Raw genomic sequence first — 12489 nt, forward strand, 5'->3', positions numbered from 1 at the left:
CAGGATAATCAATGGCTGAATTCCCTACTATCAACATCCTGCAGATTGCTATTGACCAAAAATTGGAAGGACCCAGCCATATAAATACTGTGGCTACAAGAGCAGGCCAGAGGCTGGGAATCCTGTGGTGAGTATCTCACCTCCTGCCTTCCCACAACCTGTCCATCTAAAGTTTTAAAAGGTTAAAGTTATTTATTATTGTCACAAGTAGGCTTACATTAGCACCGCATTGAAGTCACTGTGAGAATCCCCTAGAATCTACATAGCACAAATCAGGAGTGCGATTGAATACTCACCACCTCCCTGGATGGGTGCAGCTCCAGCAACACCCAAGAAACTGGACACTATCCACGACAAAGCAGCCCGCTTGACTGGCATCACATCTACCAACATTCACTCCTTCCATCATTGAAACACAGTGGCAGCAGTATACCGTGTACTATCTACAAGTTGCACTACAGCAACAAGGCTCCACAAAAAGTACAGTCCAACCCCACGATCACTATCATGTAGAAGAACAAGGACAGCAGACATCTGAGAACACCAGCACCTGGAAGTTCCCCTCCAAGTCACTCACCAACCTGACTTGGAAATATGTCAGCCATTCCTTCACTGTCATTGAGTCAAAATCCTAGAACTCTCTCCCTAACTGCACTGTGGGTGTACCTACACCACATGGACTGCAGTGGTTCAAGAAGGCAGCTCACCACCATCATCTCAAGAGCAATTAAGGATGGGCAATGATTACTGGCTTAGCTAATAACACTCACTTACAAATAAATGAATTTTAAAAAAATCCTAGACCAGCTTTCAATTCTAGACTTGATAATTTAATTTAAATTCCATCAGTTGCCACGGTAGCATATCCCCAGAGGATTAAGGTGTGCCTTTGATCACTTGTCCAGTGCCATTATCACTCAGCTATCATCGCCCTCATTTCAATTATCATTATCAATATAAAAGTACAATCTATGATGCTGTTGCTCCCTTCCAAAGATAGACCACAAATGCGACATATCCTGGATTGGAATACTGAGGTGACATGAGGCCTCATGAGGTAGGGGAGGGAGTGGGGAAGTGCGCCACCCAGCTCGATTATATGTTCCTCTGTGTCAAAACTCACTTTGGGGGATAGAGTATTAATTCCCTTCCCGCATCTCGTGGTGCTCTGGGGCAGACATTTCATGGCTCAATTGATGGCATAGGGTTGGGGTGGTGTGGGAATGGGGTGGGGGTTGGGGTATTGGAGTGGGAAGTGATAGCCATCTGTGAACCTTCTCACCCTGAACTTAATTGGGGCAGAGGTGGGAAAGTGATGGGCAGGGTGTGGTGGGGGGAGGGGGGAGAGCAGGGGTTGCGCCACCCAGCTGGATTATATGCTCCTCAGCCTCAAAACTCACTTTGGGGGATAGAGCATTAATTCCCTTCCCGCACCTAGTGGTGCTCTGGAGCAGACTTTTGCCTGGTTCCATAGCTAGTAATTCCCGGAACAGGTTGTTAGTCTGTTGTTCAGGGCCTTATAGTTTGAGAGGCACCACTTCACATCAAACGTGGCTGACCAGTAGTCTCTCCCGCTCTTACTACCCGCCATTGGCCTGTTTGGAAGGATTTTGCAGGTGGCAGCAGGGTGGCACAGTGGTTAACACTGCTGCCTCAGAGCCCCAGGACCTGGGTTTGATTCCCGGCTTGAGTCACTGTCTGTGTGGAGTCTTCCCGTGTCTGCAAGGGTTTCCTCTGGGTGCTCCACAGTCCAAAGATGTGCGGCTTAGGCTGATTGGACATGCTAAAGTGCCCATAGTATCCCGGGATGTGTAGGTTAGAGGGATTAGTGGGGGCAAATGTGTGGGGCTGTGGGATAGGGCCTGGGATAGAATTGTTGTTGGTGCAGATTCGATGGGCTAAATGGCCTCCTTCTGCACTGTAGGGTTTATATGATTGACACAACCTATTATGAATGCACCTTCCTTGACCATCAAGTGTGGGGTGGGACTCACTTCTAGCTCTGAGGCAGGTTTAGTATCCACTGCAGGAAGGCAGTAAATTCCGCCCATTTTGTGCATTGGTAGCTTTGAATGTGGAGAAGCTACTTTGTGAATGGTCCTGCCTGTATGGAAGTGGAAGCATGATGAAACTACTGTGGAAAAATTTTAAATAGAGATAATTGCAGGCCTATTGTTGATTTAACAAGCTATATTGGAAAATTATTCATAAGTGAATCTTTACAACCTGTCCACACAATGAAAGGAGAGCCAGAAGGGCACTGACTGTTGTCATGGTTACATTTGTGATCATTTTGTTTTACCCTGGACACTCATTCCAATGCTATCAACATGAATTTATAATTAAGGTCTGTAGTATGTTTACATAAATTAATTATTAGAGAACCTGCAAGATTGAAACAAAATAATTATTACACAATTTAGAAAAAATGTGCAGGTTTGGTTGCGTTTGCGGTGCCAAGATTTTCTGAAGCTTAGACAAATATTTAGTACATTTTGTCAAAATGATCTGGGGCTCGAAAACAAACAGCAGTCCACCTGGGCAGATAACAGCACACGCAAGATATCTGAAGCCAAGTTGGGATAAAACTGAAAGAACGAGTGTGGATCAGGTTCAGAATGAGAAACGGGACTCAAGGGGGGTAAATATTCTGGTCCCACCCTCTGCGGGAATCATAGTAGCAGGGACAAAAATTTGACAGAACACTTGAAGGTCTGTTGACCTCAAGTGGGACTTTCCGGTCTTGGGGTGTGTGTGGCTGGAAAATCCCTCTGAAGGATTACAGTTGTCTATAGAAATCCAACAGTGCAGAAGGAGGCCATTCGGCCCATTGAGTCTGCATGGACCACAAAGCCAACCAGGCCCTATTCCAGTAAAATTTACATATTTACCCTGCTAGGGCGGCATGGTGGCAGGGTGGTTAGCACTGCTGCCTCACAGCGCCAGGGACCTGGGTTTGATTCCCGGCTTGGATCACTGTCTGTGTGAGTCTGCACATTCTTCCTGCGTCCGTGTCGGTTTCCTCTGGGTACTCCGGTTTCCTCCCACAGTCTGAAAGACATGCTGGTCAGGTGCATTGGCCATGCTAAATTCTCCCTCAGTGTACCTGAACAGGCGCCAGAGTGTGGCAACTGGGGGATTTTCATCGTAACCTCATTGCAGCGTCAATTAAGCCGACTTGCGACAATAATAAATAAACTTTAATCCCCCTGACACTAAGGAGCAATTTAGCATGGCCGATCAACATAACCTGCACACCTTTGGACCGTGAGAGGAAACCGGAACACTCAGAGGAAACCCATGCAGATATGGGGAGAATGTGCAAACTCCGCACAGACAGTGACCCGAGTCTGGAATCGAACCTGACTTCCTGGTGCTGTGAGGCAGCAGTGTGAACCACTGTGTCACTGTGCTGCCCCTATATAAGTAATGATGCCTGTCTATTTAAGTAATATGTAAAATTGTATTTTTTATAAGATAGAACTATGTCTCCCCTATCATGAACTCAAGACATCCCAAAGCCAGTCAAGGTGGGGTGGCATGGTGGCACACTGGTTAACACTGTTGCCTCACAGTGCCAGGGACCTGGGTTCAATCCCCGGCTTGGTTCACTGTCAGTGTGGAGTTTACACATCCTGCGTGGGTTTCCTCCAGGTACTCCAGTTTCCTGGCACTGTGAGGCAGCAGTGCTAACTATTGTGCATGTCACCCTTGATTCTGATGTCTGAACATCGTGAGCCATTTTGTATTCAGACTGCCTTTCCCTTTGGTTGCATTCATAGATCAAAGGGCAATTCTTTTTTTTAATGCTTTAATGGGATATGAACACCTCTACTTGGTCCAGAATTTGTTTCTCAGCCTTAATTGCCCTTGTGAAGATGATGGTGTGCCATCTTATAAAATTGCTTGGTGTAGGTACATTCACCCTACCATTATGAAGTGAACTACTGGACTTTGACTCAGCAAAAGTGAAAGAAGAGAGATATAGGGTGGGATTTTATGGCCTCGCTCATCCTGAAACCAAAAATCCCACTCGAGGTCAATGGACCTTTTCCAATCCACTCTGATTTCAGTGACAGACGGGATGGTAAAATTCTGGCCATAGTTCCAAGGCAAACGATGGTGGAGGGGAACTTGCCTGTGGTGGGTTCTCATGTGACTGCTGCCCTTGTCCTTCTAAGTGATAGAGGCTGTGAGCTGAACTTTCCTGTCCTGTCCACCATGGGTATTGTAGCAATGGGACACAGACAAAATGTCTGGTTTGGGGCGAACGTGGCTGGAAAATCCTGCCCTGTGGATTTTGTAAGGTGCTGTACTCAGATCCTGGGTGAACTACTGCAGTACAGATGGTACATGCTGCCGCATCAGTTGTCAGTTTACTGTTAGTACTTGGTGATTACTGCCAATAGTGAAGTCTAATATTATTGCGCCTTTGGTTCCAATTTTCCTAATAATTCTAGCGTAGCATCAAGTGCCAGAAAGTTAAATTGGATAATGTTCTCTCATCTAAGGATGAAGTCTTTGTGCAATTTTAGTTGATTAAGCACCAATGGCATTCTGACAGGGATTCTCCATTTTTGTTTGAGAATTGGATTGAAGATTGGCAGAGAGATTGAGAGATAAAGACCAGGTTTTGAACTTATTTAAACAAAAGTAGCTCAACCCTCTTGCCTCTGAGTTAAAGATCATGAATTGAAAGCCCCCACTGTGGAACTACAACATGTAATCTAAGCCGACAGTAGTGAGTGGGGCTCAGTTTAGCTCAGTTAGCTGGGAGGCTGGTGAGTGATGCTAACAGCATGGGTTCAATTCCCTACCTTCTCAACCTTGCCTGAGGTGTAGTGACCCTCAGGTTAAATCGCCACCAATCACAGCCTATGATCATTTGGATCTATGGCAACTTCACTTTTAGTAAGGAAGCACTACACAGTCAAAGAAACCTTCAAATGAGATGTCAAACCAAGTCCTTGATTGCCTGCAAAAAAGACACAGAAGATGCCGTACCAATGAAAGAGGGAAGGCTAATCCTGTTGTCCAGCCTTTAACAACACCATTAGAACAGATTCCTTGGTCATTGTAGTGGGGAGGTGATGTCCTAGTAGTATAATTGCTTTAATTAGGAAACTCAGCTCATGTTCTGGGGACCGGGTTTGAATCCCGCCACAGCAGATGGTGGAATTTGAATTCAACAAAAAATATCTGGAATCAAGAATCTTCTCATGACTATGAAACCATTGTTGATTGTTGGAAAAACCTATCTGATCCATTAATACCCTTTAGGGAAGGAAATCTGCTATCCCTACTCAGTCTGACCTATATGTGACTCCAGAGCTGCTGCAATGTGGTTGAGTCTCAATTGCCCTCTGGAATGGCCTTACAAGCCACTCAGTTGTATTCAAGAAGGCAGCCCACCACCACTTCCTCAAGGGAAAATAGGGATGGGTAATAAATGCTGGCCAGCCAACAATTCCCACGTCCCACAAATGAATAAAAAAAATTATTCACCTCGAGGTTTTACTAGACGTAAATTCACTGCTCACCTGCCTACTTCACAGCAGAGACTACACTTCAAGAAATGCTTCGATAGCAGTGGAAAAACTCAGCAGCTCTGGCAGCATCCATGGCAAGAGAAACAGGGGCAATATTTTGAGATCTTCCCTTTTGTCCCCATTTTCAACCATACAAAACCCATCATATTTCTACCTCCCTTCAGTTCCGAGGATGTTTCATTTGACTCAAAACTTGAACTCTGCTTGTCTCGCCAGACCTGCCATGTCAGCTCTCTGCTTTTGTCCTGTCACCATTTTGTGAGATTGGTTGCTCCCTTCTTTGCGCAGTGCAGTGGCGAATCAAGTAGAATAGGATGAGTGCAAGGTGGGTTCCTCCTTAGTCACTTTGTTACCCGATCTTGTGTTCAAAGCCACTTGAGAGGCCCTATGAACCTCAGGAGTGCTTGTGATAAGGCACAGTGGCACAGTGGTTAGCACTGCAATTTCACAGCGCCAAGGACCTGGGCTCAACTTCCGGCATGGGTCACTGTCTTTGTGGAGTTTGCACTTTCTCCCCATGTCTGCATGGATTTCCTGTGGTTTCTCTGGTTTCTTCCCACAGTCCAAGATGTGTGGGTTAGGTTGAATTCGTCATACAAAATTGACCCTAGAGTCAGGGGACTAGCTAAGGTAAAGGCATGGGGTTATGGAGATAGGGCCTTGGTGGGATTGTGGTCAGTGCAGAATCAATGGGCCGATTGGCTCCTTCTGCTCTGTAGGATTCAATGATTCTCATGGCTAAGCAGCTGACTGATAGTCGTTGCCATAAGTGCTCCAAAGAAGAATGTTCACTGGGGTACTGGATACTATCACCAAAGTAAAGTTAAATTATTAGTCACAAGTAGGCTTACATTAACACTGTAATGAAGAGACTGTGAAAATCCCCTAGTCGCGACACTCTGGCACCTGTTCGGGTACAATGAGGGAAAACTTAGCATGGCCAATGCAGCTAACCAGCATGACTTTGGACTGTGGGAGGAAACTGGAGCATCCAGAGGAAACCCATGCAGACATGAGGAGAACGTGCAAACTCTGCACAGACAGTGACCCAAACCAGGAATTCAACCCGGGTCCCTGGCGCTGTGAGGCAGCAGTGCTGAACACACGAGCAGAGATTATCATCTATAGAAGGTGAATAGAAGGAACAATAAAAAATTAAAACACAGTGAAAAAGAATCAAAACCTCTAAAAGATTTACCTCAGGATACCATTAGGTGTTTTATGGTCTATTATATGCTGCTGAAATGTAGTTGCTGCTGGAATATAGGAAACTCAACAGATAATTCTCTGCACAGCAAGCTCCCACAATCATGATGAGCAGATAATCTATCTGAGTGATGTTGGGTGAAGGATAAGTATTGACCCAGAGGGCTCCCTTGGTCATTGGATATGGGATCATGTCAGTGCAAACAAGAGGACTGCTGAGGTTTTGGTTTAACATGTCACCCGAAAGAAGCAACTGCTTTTGATATCCACGAATGAATATATAACATGCATCAATGGTACTGCTTTGTCCAGCAGGTGAACCAAGGCATTAGTCTGTTTATTCGCGAGGCAATCATGGCACTGCAGGAGGCTTTGCTGTAGGACTGCAATCTACCACGAGAAAAATGATGCAACGTTGAAGAATAATCAATAATTAATTTTCTCATTGTAGCCGGTGCTTTATGAAGTTTAATAATGCAGTTAGTCATTTACACAGTCAGTTCCCATTCTCTGAGCAGCCAATAAACAGGACTCAGTTGTCAGTGCATCCTGCTAATGAAAAGTTATGGATTCCAAATTAGTTTCTATAAAAGTTAATGAAAATGATAGGGTTGCCCATATTTACATACAAGGACACACGCTTGAAATGTATTTCTGCTGAGGAAGGGGACATTGTGAAGTGGCATCAGTCCCATGACTGATCTAATGCCCTTTATTACGGACTGAAATGGGAAGTGTTGGAAGATGAGAAACGATATTAACAGCAGACATGAGTGGGTTGAGAAGAATGCCAGGAATCTCCAAAATCAAGAATAGTCTAAGAACATGGTCTGGACTTGAAACAAGACTTGCGCAGCATGGTGGCACAATGATTAGCACTGCTGCCTCACAGCGCCAGGGATTCTATATAAGGGACCCAAGGAAAATAATGTGATGGTTTGGGATGGTTTCACTAACTCAAGATACGTAGACCATCATTCACGTCTCTGCCCACAGAGGTACACAAAGGAAGAAGTCAAAGGAAGACCAGAAGAGCAATGGATGGACAATATTGTGATTTGATTTGGGTTGATTTATTATTGTCACATGTATTAGTACACAGTGAAAAGCATTGTTTCTTGCGCGCTATAAGGACAAAGCATATCGTGTATAGCTAAAGAAAGGAGAGAGTGCAGAATGTAATGTTACAGTCATAGCTAGGGTGTAGAGAAAGATCAATTTAATATATGGTAGGTCCATTCAAAAACCTGATGGCAGCAGGAAAGAAGCAGTTCTTGAGTTGGTTGGTGCATGTTTTCAGATTTTTGTATCATTTTCCTGACGGAAGATAGTGGAAGAAAGTATTTCTGGGGTCATGGGGTCCTTGATTATACTGGCTCCTTCCCTGACGCACCGGGAAGTGTATTCAGAGTAAATGGGTGGGAGGCTGGTTTATGTGATGGATTGGGCATCATTCATGACCTTTTGTAATTTCTTGCAGTCTTGGACAGAGTAGGAGCCATACCAAGCTGTGATACAATCAGAAAAAAATGCTTCCTCTGGTGTATCTCAGTGACTTATCGTTGAAGTGGACACAAATGACTGAAATGGCAAGGACATACAACAATGGAGTGAATTTCATGCCTTAACACTGGGTTGACAGACCAGAATACAAGGTATGATGGCAGATTGCGTTCATTCAAGGATCAGACCCCCTATGTGTCAGGGAAGATCTTGAGTCACTCATGTTGGCCCCCCTGTGATGCTATGGCCAAAGCTCTGCAATGTAGTTGAGAGAACTGCATGAAATATTAGAGGTCAGTGCTCGATTGGTGATCTGTGAACCTTCACTGATGGCTTGTAAAGTGTGGAGAGTCCCAAACAGAGGTGAGCATTCTCACCACATAGAGCAGCCATGAGGTTCAAATGTCACCATGCTGTCCTCCTGTTTAAAGACTAATATGTGATTTTGAAGAAACTTCAAGAGAGAGAGAGACATAAGAAAGAATAGAAAGTGAATGTCCGGAGAGTTTTGTTTTTGAGAATATAGATAAGTAATTTAGGAAATTGAACTAGTTGAATGTGGTACAGGGGATCAGAAAGGGTAGGTGCATTTTTGTTTCCAGAATTGTTTATATTCTGTAAGCACACAAGGTTACAACAAGCCATTTGTTTGATTCATTCAAGGGATGTGGGCATTCATTGCCCATCCCTAATTGTCCTTGTGAGGCTGCTGATGAGCTGCCTTCTTGAACCATTACAGTCCACAAGGTGTAGCTACACCCACAGTGCTGCTAGGGAGGGAATTCCAGGATTTTGACCTAGTGACAGTGAAGGAAAGGCAATGGGGGTGATTCTCCCATTCTGTTGCACTAAAAAAGTAATGGGCTGGGAGACTCAAGTAGTGCCCACGCTAGGTGTCGCACTACAATAGTGACTCCCAGTGCCGGATTTCCGGTTGCATTGGCTCTGTGCCGGAAATAGGTGCAGATCTTCATTGCCTATGCAGGACATCATTCCCTACAATTTGAATAGAATTAGAGGGTCCAGGACTGAAATCTCAGGGCCCGCAACCGCCCTGCCACCACCCCACCTTCCCTGACCCCTGCCTCCTCCACCCTCCCCCAGCCCCCACCCCAGCAGGAGTGTTTCACTCCAGTGGAGTTTAGTATAGCTCACCACTTTTGGGAAGCTGGCGGCTTAACCCTGCTGGAATGAGGGGAAAGCAGTTGAGGCCCCTCAGAGGGTCGGGCGCTGGGGGGGTACCCCCAGGACATTGGCATCTTGGCAGTGCCAGTCTGAGCCCCTGGTACTGCACAAAGGGCAAAGTGCAAATGCCCAGGGGGCATCTTGGCACTGCCCACCAGGCATAGTGCCAATGGGGTGGGGCCTCCAGGGGTGATCTGTGGGGGTGCTGGGATCTACTGCCATTCTGCATTTGGGATCAGTGGAGGAGGATAGGCGCTGGCCATCGGGGGAGGGGGGAACAGTCTGATTGAGGGGGGGGAGTCAGGAATGTGGAGGGTTGGTGTTGGGGGTGGGAGATGGAAAATTGGGGCTGCAGTGTTGTGGGGGGAGAGTCGAGGCTAGCCCCAAGCATCCATGGAGGGCCAGTGATAGGACCGTGGGGTGGGGGTTGGAGGCCCAGTGCTGTGGGGGCCGTGGGGCTGGCCAGCAATTGAGCTGGCCAGCAATCGGGAAGCCAGCAGTACACTGACAGATGAGCGCATTCCCTGTAGCCCCCTCAGTGCTATGTTGCCAGCCTCTCCAGCGGGGAAACGTCCCATTCCCTGAATTTCAGTATGATTCATGCTGAGGCACTCTGCAGTGCACAGAGTGTGAGAAATTCATTTTGGGACTTGGGCTGAAAAAAACTAGCATGATTTACTCCTGTTTTTACACACATTCAGCACTTAGAATTGCCCTTGATATGTTTCCAAATCAGGATGGCGAGTGGCTTGGAGGGGAACCTCCAGGTGGTGATGTTCCCAGGTACCTGCTGCCATATATTCTTCTAGATGTTGTGGGTTTGGAAAGTGCTGTCAATTCATTTGAATGCTTCTAATGATGTACCCAGCAAGAGAACAGAGACAAACATATTGTGGCATTTAAAATGCATTTAGACTATCATAAAAGCAGAGTTAACGTACAAGAGAGTTGAGCTTCAGTTAACCTTAAATTCATGAGGGGGTTCACTGAAGTACATTATTAAAGCGTGTATTAAGATAGATTAATATTTCCAAGTACAGCTTAAAAATACGACCAGAGACTACAAAGAATTATCAGCGGCAAGTGTATCTGGAAGATATCAGAAAATGGTCCTTACTTAAAAATGAGAATGTTCGGTCTGCTAAATTTAGCTTTGTTCAGTTGCATGTTATGCATCCAAATATAACTGAGCATGTGTCAAAGAACGTGGGCATTCATTTGATGGTGCAGTGGCACAGTGGTTAGCAGAGTGGCACAGTGGCACAATGGTTAGCACTGCTATCGCATAGCTCCAGCTACCCAGGTTCAATTCTGGCTTGGGTGACTGTCTGTGCGGAGTCTGCATGTTCTCCCAGTGTCCACGTGGGTTTCCTCCAGGTGCTCCGGTTTCCTCCCACACTCCAAAGATGTGTACGTTAGGTAGAATTGACCATGCTAAATTGCTGCTTAGTGTCCAAAGATATGGAGATTTGGGTGCTCCGAAAGACGTGCTGGATAAGTGGATTGGTCATGCCAAATTGCCCCTTAATGTCAGGGGGATTAGCAGGGTAAATAAGTGGGCTAGGGTCTGGGTTTTTGTATTTGATGGGCTGAATGGCCTCCTTCTGCACTGTAGTGATTCTGTTATTCTACATTGGAAATCTGTCTCGTTCTCTGGAAGTATCCATGCCACATTCTGCAAAACATGGGAATACTTTATCTTTCTTCACAATAGTCATCAGCTGTGGCTCAATGTGTACCATCCTTGCCTCTGAATCACAGGATTCTTCATTCAAGTCTCACTATTGGGGGGGGTATGTAAAAGTCAAAGGTGGGACTTTCCAGGCCCATCGATGACGCATCCCCCTTGTCGGTCTCCCAGGGCACGGGGTGGATTCAATGAGAAATCCCAAGGGTGGGCCACCTCCCGCTGCAGAAAAACACGCCATGAGAAGGCCAGAGATTCTCACTCCAGGGATGAGACTGAGGGAATGCTGCATTGTCAAGAAAGGTGTTTATCTAAGACCTCCCTTTCCTCCTTAATGGACATAAAAGATCTCATGGCACTATTTTGATGATAAATAGGAGAACATTCCCTTTGTGCTGGCCAATACATATTGCAGAACCACAAAAGATAGAGGGTGGAATTTTACGAGAAAAATTCTAAGTGTCCAGCTGGCATGAAAATGGCAGACTTGCAGATCCATTTTTTGAACGAGCCTTTACTCCTGATCTTATGCACTTAGTACATAAAAAATTGGCTGGACTGTGGGCAGGGCTTCATTCACCAGCTAGCTTGATAAGACAGCAGAGGAAGCTATTGCGTAAGTGCAGACCTCTGTGGCTGCACATGCGCAATTGCAGTAGCAGAGGCCTGACAGCCAGCCTCAACCCACCCAGCAACCCCTCCCCCACCCCCACAATCACAAGGGCCCGCGGCCAATTGCGAGCCCCACACTGCCCAAAAATAAAGACCCCATTGCCTCCCCTGCCACCCAGGCCAATCGTATTTCCCTCACTGATCATAGCTGCAGAATGGCCGTGAGCCCCCTGTCCCCCGCCTCACCAATTACCTGCAAAGTGGCAGTGGGCCCTCCTTCCTCTCCCTGCTAAACGTCTGCAGACTGGCAGGGGGCCTTGTCCCCCCACCGCTTGCAGGTAGAGTGTGCAACGGGCCCCCCCCACCTCCTCCAACTGATCACAGACAGAGTGCGCAGCAGGCCCCCCCTCCCTCCTCCAACCGATCACAGTGTGCACAGCAGGCCCTCTCTCTCCAATTGGGCCTTTCTGACCTGGTCCAGATCCTCCAGGCACTCTTCTCTGCTCAGTCCCGGCCCTGTGGACACTGCCAAGACATTGGAGGGGGGTGTGGGGGCGTCAGTGGCCCCCAGTTCTACCGATGAGAGCAATACAATTCTTCCCCATTCATCAGGAGACTGGCTGAACTTTTCCAGCGTTTTCTGTTTCATTCCAGCATCCACAGGATTTTCCCGATATCTCAAAGCACTTTGCAGCCAATGACATATTTTTCAAGTGTCATCACTGTGTTGTGAAATGCAGCAGCCAA

This window comes from Carcharhinus amblyrhynchos, chromosome 35, assembly GCF_965287045.1.
Source record: "Carcharhinus amblyrhynchos chromosome 35, sCarAmb.v2.hapA, whole genome shotgun sequence".
NCBI classification, from domain to species: Eukaryota; Metazoa; Chordata; class Chondrichthyes; order Carcharhiniformes; family Carcharhinidae; genus Carcharhinus; species Carcharhinus amblyrhynchos.